Genomic DNA, 8,175 nt, shown 5'->3' with positions numbered 1-8,175 from the left:
AAACGAAATATTAAATAATAATATTTTCAATTTTTCATTTGATTATGTTTGTTTTAGCGATCTGTTGTTCAACTTCTCTATGAATAGGAGAACTTTTAGCCATTCAATTTTGAATATTGTTACAATTGGAAAAAAATCAAAAACAAATTAAATATATCGGTAATTAATTATGAGTGATTTAAAACCAAATAAGAGTATATAAAAAAAAATAATAATTTAATTATAATATTATTTAATGGTATTTCTTAATTGTAGTTCTTTTTAATTATCTTTTATTATTAATATTTAATATAGATTGCAAACGATATTTTTTTCATGTTTTCCTATGATTTTGTTCATAATAATTAAATATAAATTATGAATTTTATTTTTTTATTAGTAATTATTTTATTTACATATATTTTTTTTATATACTAATTTTTCATATTATGTCAAGAACTTATAATTTTTTTTTTATTTTATAATAACAATAATTAATATACTGTTGCTTTCTGTTAGTTTGCGTTCGTTTAAAATATTAATTTTCATTTCTAACCATATTATCGGTGAACTAATTTCTTATGAATCTCGTTTCTTGATTTTTTTTCAGTCTGTTGGTTATATATCTAAAACAAAATTATATATCTGCTATAAATGTATAATGAATGTTTTTTTATGTAACCGTTATTGTTATGTTTGTAAACAAATTTTTTTTATATGGAAAAGCCCTTATGATTATGTTTCTATAGTTTTTATAAATTTTTTTATTTAATTAATATTTCGATTAGAAATAATATCCAAATATCTATATTTATCTCTCTTAACACTACTGTTTCTGTTTCGTACATAATATTTTTTTTTTATAAACTATTTGTAATTTTTAAGACAATATTATATAAACATTTTATGGTTTTCTCCGACACGGTTGTTTCTATTCTGTACATGATATTTTTTTTTTACTTTTATAAATTATTTTTATTTATCTAACATGTATTTACGATGTAAATTATAAAGTTTTCACGCAAACGACGCATTGCTCTGTCTGTTTCGTAGATAATAATTTTTTTTTATACTGATTTTTTTTTACCTACATTATATTGCCATTTGCAGGCTAAAACTGACACTGTTTATTGTAAAATTATTACAACATTTTATGTGTATAATATGGATTTTAGTGACAAACCGTTTTAAATTATTATTATTAATTGATTTTTGAGTTTTATAATATTTTTTTCTTAAAATCTAAAAGGGTGATGTTATAAATTGTAAATTATTTTATGTTACAATGATTTTAAGTTTCTATAATATATTAAAACGTTTATTTAACTTTTTTTTTCTAAAGCTCTTGTGTTTATTTTAAATAAAAATATTGTTTCAATTATTTTATATTTTAAGTTTTAATTTTGTTAAAAGAAATTTATAGAAATAGATATTATAATAATAAAAAAAATATTGTAATGAAAAATTGTATAAAATATGTATAAAATAAAATAAACAATTGTTTATTTATTTGTTTGTATTTGTAATGTCTTTTTTTGTGTGTATCCAACTTACAACGAACGGATATTATTTTTTAATAATAATAACTGGTAAAATTATGATAAATCTTAATTAAAACTGTTAGTTAACGTATTTGGATTTGTAATATTTTTTAATATTGTGTTGAAATTATTTTTTTGTCGTCGTCGATCGAAAAGCTCAAAAATGTTTGAAGGTCTCAGACGTATGGACGGATTTTAAATTTTAATATTTCTTGTCGATCAAAAAATGTCTAAGTCTTAGGCATTTTCACGCTTTCGTAAGGACGGATGTAGACTTGTAATTGTTCTCTTGTGTAATTATTTTTTCGTCATCGATCAAAAAAAAAAAAACGTAAAAATCTCTGAGAGTCTCGCTGATTTTCACACAGACGATTTTGGACTTGTAATATTTTTCAACGTGTCTGGAACTATTTTTCGTCACCGATCAAAAAACGTTAAAATCGCTGAGAGTCTCAGCGATTTCTACGCTTTTTTCGTGCGTACGGTTTTTGGACTCGTAATATTTTATTTCTCGTCGTCGACCGAAAAGCGTTAAAATCGCTGAGAGGCTCAGCGATTTCTACGCTTTTTTCGTACGGACGATTTTTGGACTCGTAATATTTTTCAACGTGTTGAAAACTATTTTTTTCGTGCGTACGGTTTTTGGACTCGTAATATTTTATTTCTCGTCGCCGATCGAAAAGCGTTAAAATCGCTGAGAGGCTCAGCGATTTCTACGCTTTTTTCGTACGGACGATTTTTGGACTTGTAATATTTTATTTCTCGTCGTCGACCGAAAAGCGATAAAATCGCTGAGAGTCTCAGTGATTTCTACGCTTTTTTCGTACGGACGATTTTTGGACTCGTAATATTTTATTTCTCGTCGCCGATCGAAAAGCGTTAAAATCGCTGAGAGGCTCAGCGATTTCTACGCTTTTTTCGTACGGACGATTTTTTGGACTCGTAATATTTTTCAACGTGTTGAAAACTATTTTTTTCGTGCGTACGGTTTTTGGACTCGTAATATTTTATTTCTCGTCGCCGATCGAAAAGCGTTAAAATCGCTGAGAGGCTCAGCGATTTCTACGCTTTTTTCGTACGGACGATTTTTGGACTTGTAATATTTTATTCCTCGTCCGTAGACGGACGCGAACGCGTAGTAGTACCTAATAGCCTCGCCGCTCGCATGTCATTCAACGACTGTTCGCAGCCACCGACTAATCGGATCTGATGACGCGCGGTCGCCTTGACGCGTTTTCCATCGTAGCACGCGCGCGCCGGCGGTCCGGAGACCGTCGGCGCGCGCGGAACCCGTCGACGACGCGAGTGCCCGGACGGTCGCTAGCGGCGTCGCGCTCGTCGGGTCACTGGAACCATGCCGTCTGCGTACTAGACGCGTCGTGCGACCGCGCGCTCGTAGTCTGCGGAACGTGACGGGGGGTCCGTCTTTACGAATATGCGAGCGACACGGGCGTTCGGAGAACGTCAGCCGTCCGCGCCCGCCGGGCGCCGTGAAGGGACTGACGAGTGGACGGGAGTACGCGCGCCGCGTACCAGTTCCGCCGGTGCGCGACGTCGTCCCCACTTTTTTTTTTGACCGTCGTCGGTACGCGCTTGCGCCGTGTCTCCTCCCTCTCATAATATGTCTGTGGACTTTCTATTTTTTTTTCTCGTCGCCGATCGAAAAGCGTAAAAATCGGTGAGACTTTCAGTGATTTTCACGCTTTTTTCGTGCGTACGGTTTTTGAACTCGTAATATTTTTCAACGTGTCGGGAACTATTTTTCGTCGTCGATCAAAAAGCGTTAAAATCGCTGAGAGGCTCAGCGATTTCTACGCTTTTTTCGTGCGGACGATTTTTGGACTTGTAATATTTTATTTCTCGTCACCGATCAAAAAGCGTAAAAATCGCTGAGAGGCTCAGCGATTTCTACGCTTTTTTCGTACGGACGATTTTTTGGACTCGTAATATTTTTCAACGTGTTGAAAACTATTTTTTTCGTGCGTACGGTTTTTGGACTCGTAATATTTTATTTCTCGTCGCCGATCGAAAAGCGTTAAAATCGCTGAGAGGCTCAGCGATTTCTACGCTTTTTTCGTACGGACGATTTTTGGACTTGTAATATTTTATTTCTCGTCGTCGACCGAAAAGCGTTAAAATCGCTGAGAGGCTCAGCGATTTCTACGCTTTTTTCGTGCGGACGATTTTTGGACTCGTAATATTTTATTTCTCGTCGCCGATCGAAAAGCGTTAAAATCGCTGAGAGGCTCAGCGATTTCTACGCTTTTTTCGTACGGACGATTTTTGGACTTGTAATATTTTATTTCTCGTCGCCGATCGAAAAGCGTTAAAATCGCTGAGAGGCTCAGCGATTTCTACGCTTTTTTCGTACGGACGATTTTTTGGACTCGTAATATTTTTCAACGTGTTGAAAACTATTTTTTTCGTGCGTACGGTTTTTGGACTCGTAATATTTTATTTCTCGTCGCCGATCGAAAAGCGTTAAAATCGCTGAGAGGCTCAGCGATTTCTACGCTTTTTTCGTACGGACGATTTTTGGACTTGTAATATTTTATTCCTCGTCCGTAGACGGACGCGAAAGCGTAGTAGTACCTAATAGCCTCGCCGCTCGCATGTCATTCAACGACTGTTCGCAGCCACCGACTAATCGGATGTGATGACGCGCGGTCGCCTTGACGCGTTTTCCATCGTAGCACGCGCGCGCCGGCGGTCCGGAGACCGTCGGCGCGCGCGGAACCCGTCGACGACGCGAGCGCCCGGACGGGCGCTAGCGGCGTCGCGCTCGTCGGGTCACTGGAACCATGCCGTCTGCGTACTAGACGCGTCGTGCGACCGCGCGCTCGTAGTCTGCGGAACGTGACGGGGGGTCCGTCTTTACGAATATGCGAGCGACACGGGCGTTCGGAGAACGTCAGCCGTCCGCGCCCGCCGGGCGCCGTGAAGAGACTGACGAGTGCACGGGAGTACGCGCGCCGCGTACCGGTTCCGCCGGCGCGCGACGTCGTCCCCACTTTTTTTTTTGACCGTCGTCGGTACGCGCTTGCGCCGTGTCTCCTCCCTCTCATAATATGTCTGTGGACTTTCTATTTTTTTTTCTCGTCGCCGATCGAAAAGCGTAAAAATCGGTGAGACTTTCAGTGATTTTCACGCTTTTTTCGTGCGTACGGTTTTTGAACTCGTAATATTTTTCAACGTGTCGGGAACTATTTTTCGTCGTCGATCAAAAAGCGTTAAAATCGCTGAGAGGCTCAGCGATTTCTACGCTTTTTTCGTGCGGACGATTTTTGGACTTGTAATATTTTATTTCTCGTCGCCGATCAAAAAGCGTAAAAATCACTGAGAGTCTCGCCGATTTTTACGCTTTTTTCGTACGGACGATTTTTGGACTCGTAATATTTTTCAACGTGTTGAAAACTATTTTTTTCGTGCGTACGGTTTTTGGACTCGTAATATTTTATTTCTCGTCGCCGATCGAAAAGCGTTAAAATCGCTGAGAGGCTCAGCGATTTCTACGCTTTTTTCGTACGGACGATTTTTGGACTTGTAATATTTTATTTCTCGTCGTCGACCGAAAAGCGTTTTAATCGCTGAGAGTCTCAGTGATTTCTACGCTTTTTTCATACGGACGATTTTTGGACTCGTAATATTTTATTTCTCGTCGCCGATCGAAAAGCGTTAAAATCGCTGAGAGGCTCAGCGATTTCTACGCTTTTTTCGTACGGACGATTTTTTGGACTCGTAATATTTTTCAACGTGTTGAAAACTATTTTTTTCGTGCGTACGGTTTTTGGACTCGTAATATTTTATTTCTCGTCGCCGATCGAAAAGCGTTAAAATCGCTGAGAGGCTCAGCGATTTCTACGCTTTTTTCGTACGGACGATTTTTGGACTTGTAATATTTTATTCCTCGTCCGTAGACGGACGCGAACGCGTAGTAGTACCTAATAGCCTCGCCGCTCGCATGTCATTCAACGACTGTTCGCAGCCACCGACTAATCGGATGTGATGACGCGCGGTCGCCTTGACGCGTTTTCCATCGTAGCACGCGCGCGCCGGCGGTCCGGAGACCGTCGGCGCGCGCGGAACCCGTCGACGACGCGAGCGCCCGGACGGGCGCTAGCGGCGTCGCGCTCGTCGGGTCACTGGAACCATGCCGTCTGCGTACTAGACGCGTCGTGCGACCGCGCGCTCGTAGTCTGCGGAACGTGACGGGGGGTCCGTCTTTACGAATATGCGAGCGACACGGGCGTTCGGAGAACGTCAGCCGTCCGCGCCCGCCGGGCGCCGTGAAGAGACTGACGAGTGGACGGGAGTACGCGCGCCGCGTACCGGTTCCGCCGGCGCGCGACGTCGTCCCCACTTTTTTTTTTGACCGTCGTCGGTACGCGCTTGCGCCGTGTCTCCTCCCTCTCATAATATGTCTGTGGACTTTCTATTTTTTTTTCTCGTCGCCGATCGAAAAGCGTAAAAATCGGTGAGACTTTCAGTGATTTTCACGCTTTTTTCGTGCGTACGGTTTTTGAACTCGTAATATTTTTCAACGTGTCGGGAACTATTTTTCGTCGTCGATCAAAAAGCGTTAAAATCGCTGAGAGTCTCAGTGATTTCTACGCTTTTTTCATACGGACGATTTTTGGACTCGTAATATTTTATTTCTCGTCGCCGATCGAAAAGCGTTAAAATCGCTGAGAGGCTCAGCGATTTCTACGCTTTTTTCGTACGGACGATTTTTTGGACTCGTAATATTTTATTTCTCGTCGCCGATCGAAAAGCGTTAAAATCGCTGAGAGGCTCAGCGATTTCTACGCTTTTTTCGTACGGACGATTTTTTGGACTCGTAATATTTTTCAACGTGTTGAAAACTATTTTTTTCGTGCGTACGGTTTTTGGACTCGTAATATTTTATTTCTCGTCGCCGATCGAAAAGCGTTAAAATCGCTGAGAGGCTCAGCGATTTCTACGCTTTTTTCGTACGGACGATTTTTGGACTTGTAATATTTTATTCCTCGTCCGTAGACGGACGCGAACGCGTAGTAGTACCTAATAGCCTCGCCGCTCGCATGTCATTCAACGACTGTTCGCAGCCACCGACTAATCGGATGTGATGACGCGCGGTCGCCTTGACGCGTTTTCCATCGTAGCACGCGCGCGCCGGCGGTCCGGAGACCGTCGGCGCGCGCGGAACCCGTCGACGACGCGAGCGCCCGGACGGGCGCTAGCGGCGTCGCGCTCGTCGGGTCACTGGAACCATGCCGTCTGCGGACTAGACGCGTCGTGCGACCGCGCGCTCGTAGTCTGCGGAACGTGACGGGGGGTCCGTCTTTACGAATATGCGAGCGACACGGGCGTTCGGAGAACGTCAGCCGTCCGCGCCCGCCGGGCGCCGTGAAGAGACTGACGAGTGGACGGGAGTACGCGCGCCGCGTACCGGTTCCGCCGGTGCGCGACGTCGTCCCCACTTTTTTTTTTGACCGTCGTCGGTACGCGCTTGCGCCGTGTCTCCTCCCTCTCATAATATGTCTGTGGACTTTCTATTTTTTTTTCTCGTCGCCGATCGAAAAGCGTAAAAATCGGTGAGACTTTCAGTGATTTTCACGCTTTTTTCGTGCGTACGGTTTTTGAACTCGTAATATTTTTCAACGTGTCGGGAACTATTTTTCGTCGTCGATCAAAAAGCGTTAAAATCGCTGAGAGGCTCAGCGATTTCTACGCTTTTTTCGTGCGGACGATTTTTGGACTTGTAATATTTTATTTCTCGTCATCGATCAAAAAGCGTAAAAATCGCTGAGAGGCTCAGCGATTTCTACGCTTTTTTCGTACGGACGATTTTTTGGACTCGTAATATTTTTCAACGTGTTGAAAACTATTTTTTTCGTGCGTACGGTTTTTGGACTCGTAATATTTTATTTCTCGTCGCCGATCGAAAAGCGTTAAAATCGCTGAGAGGCTCAGCGATTTCTACGCTTTTTTCGTACGGACGATTTTTGGACTTGTAATATTTTATTTCTCGTCGTCGACCGAAAAGCGTTAAAATCGCTGAGAGGCTCAGCGATTTCTACGCTTTTTTCGTGCGGACGATTTTTGGACTCGTAATATTTTATTTCTCGTCGCCGATCGAAAAGCGTTAAAATCGCTGAGAGGCTCAGCGATTTCTACGCTTTTTTCGTACGGACGATTTTTTGGACTCGTAATATTTTTCAACGTGTTGAAAACTATTTTTTTCGTGCGTACGGTTTTTGGACTCGTAATATTTTATTTCTCGTCGCCGATCGAAAAGCGTTAAAATCGCTGAGAGGCTCAGCGATTTCTACGCTTTTTTCGTACGGACGATTTTTGGACTTGTAATATTTTATTCCTCGTCCGTAGACGGACGCGAACGCGTAGTAGTACCTAATAGCCTCGCCGCTCGCATGTCATTCAACGACTGTTCGCAGCCACCGACTAATCGGATGTGATGACGCGCGGTCGCCTTGACGCGTTTTCCATCGTAGCACGCGCGCGCCGGCGGTCCGGAGACCGTCGGCGCGCGCGGAACCCGTCGACGACGCGAGCGCCCGGACGGGCGCTAGCGGCGTCGCGCTCGTCGGGTCACTGGAACCATGCCGTCTGCGTACTAGACGCGTCGTGCGACCGCGCGCTCGTAGTCTGCGGAACG

This window comes from Metopolophium dirhodum, chromosome 1 (assembly GCF_019925205.1).
Source record: "Metopolophium dirhodum isolate CAU chromosome 1, ASM1992520v1, whole genome shotgun sequence".
Classification (NCBI taxonomy): Eukaryota; Metazoa; Arthropoda; class Insecta; order Hemiptera; family Aphididae; genus Metopolophium; species Metopolophium dirhodum.
The sequence above is the reverse complement of the archived record's forward strand: the minus strand, read 5'-3'. Positions refer to the sequence as shown.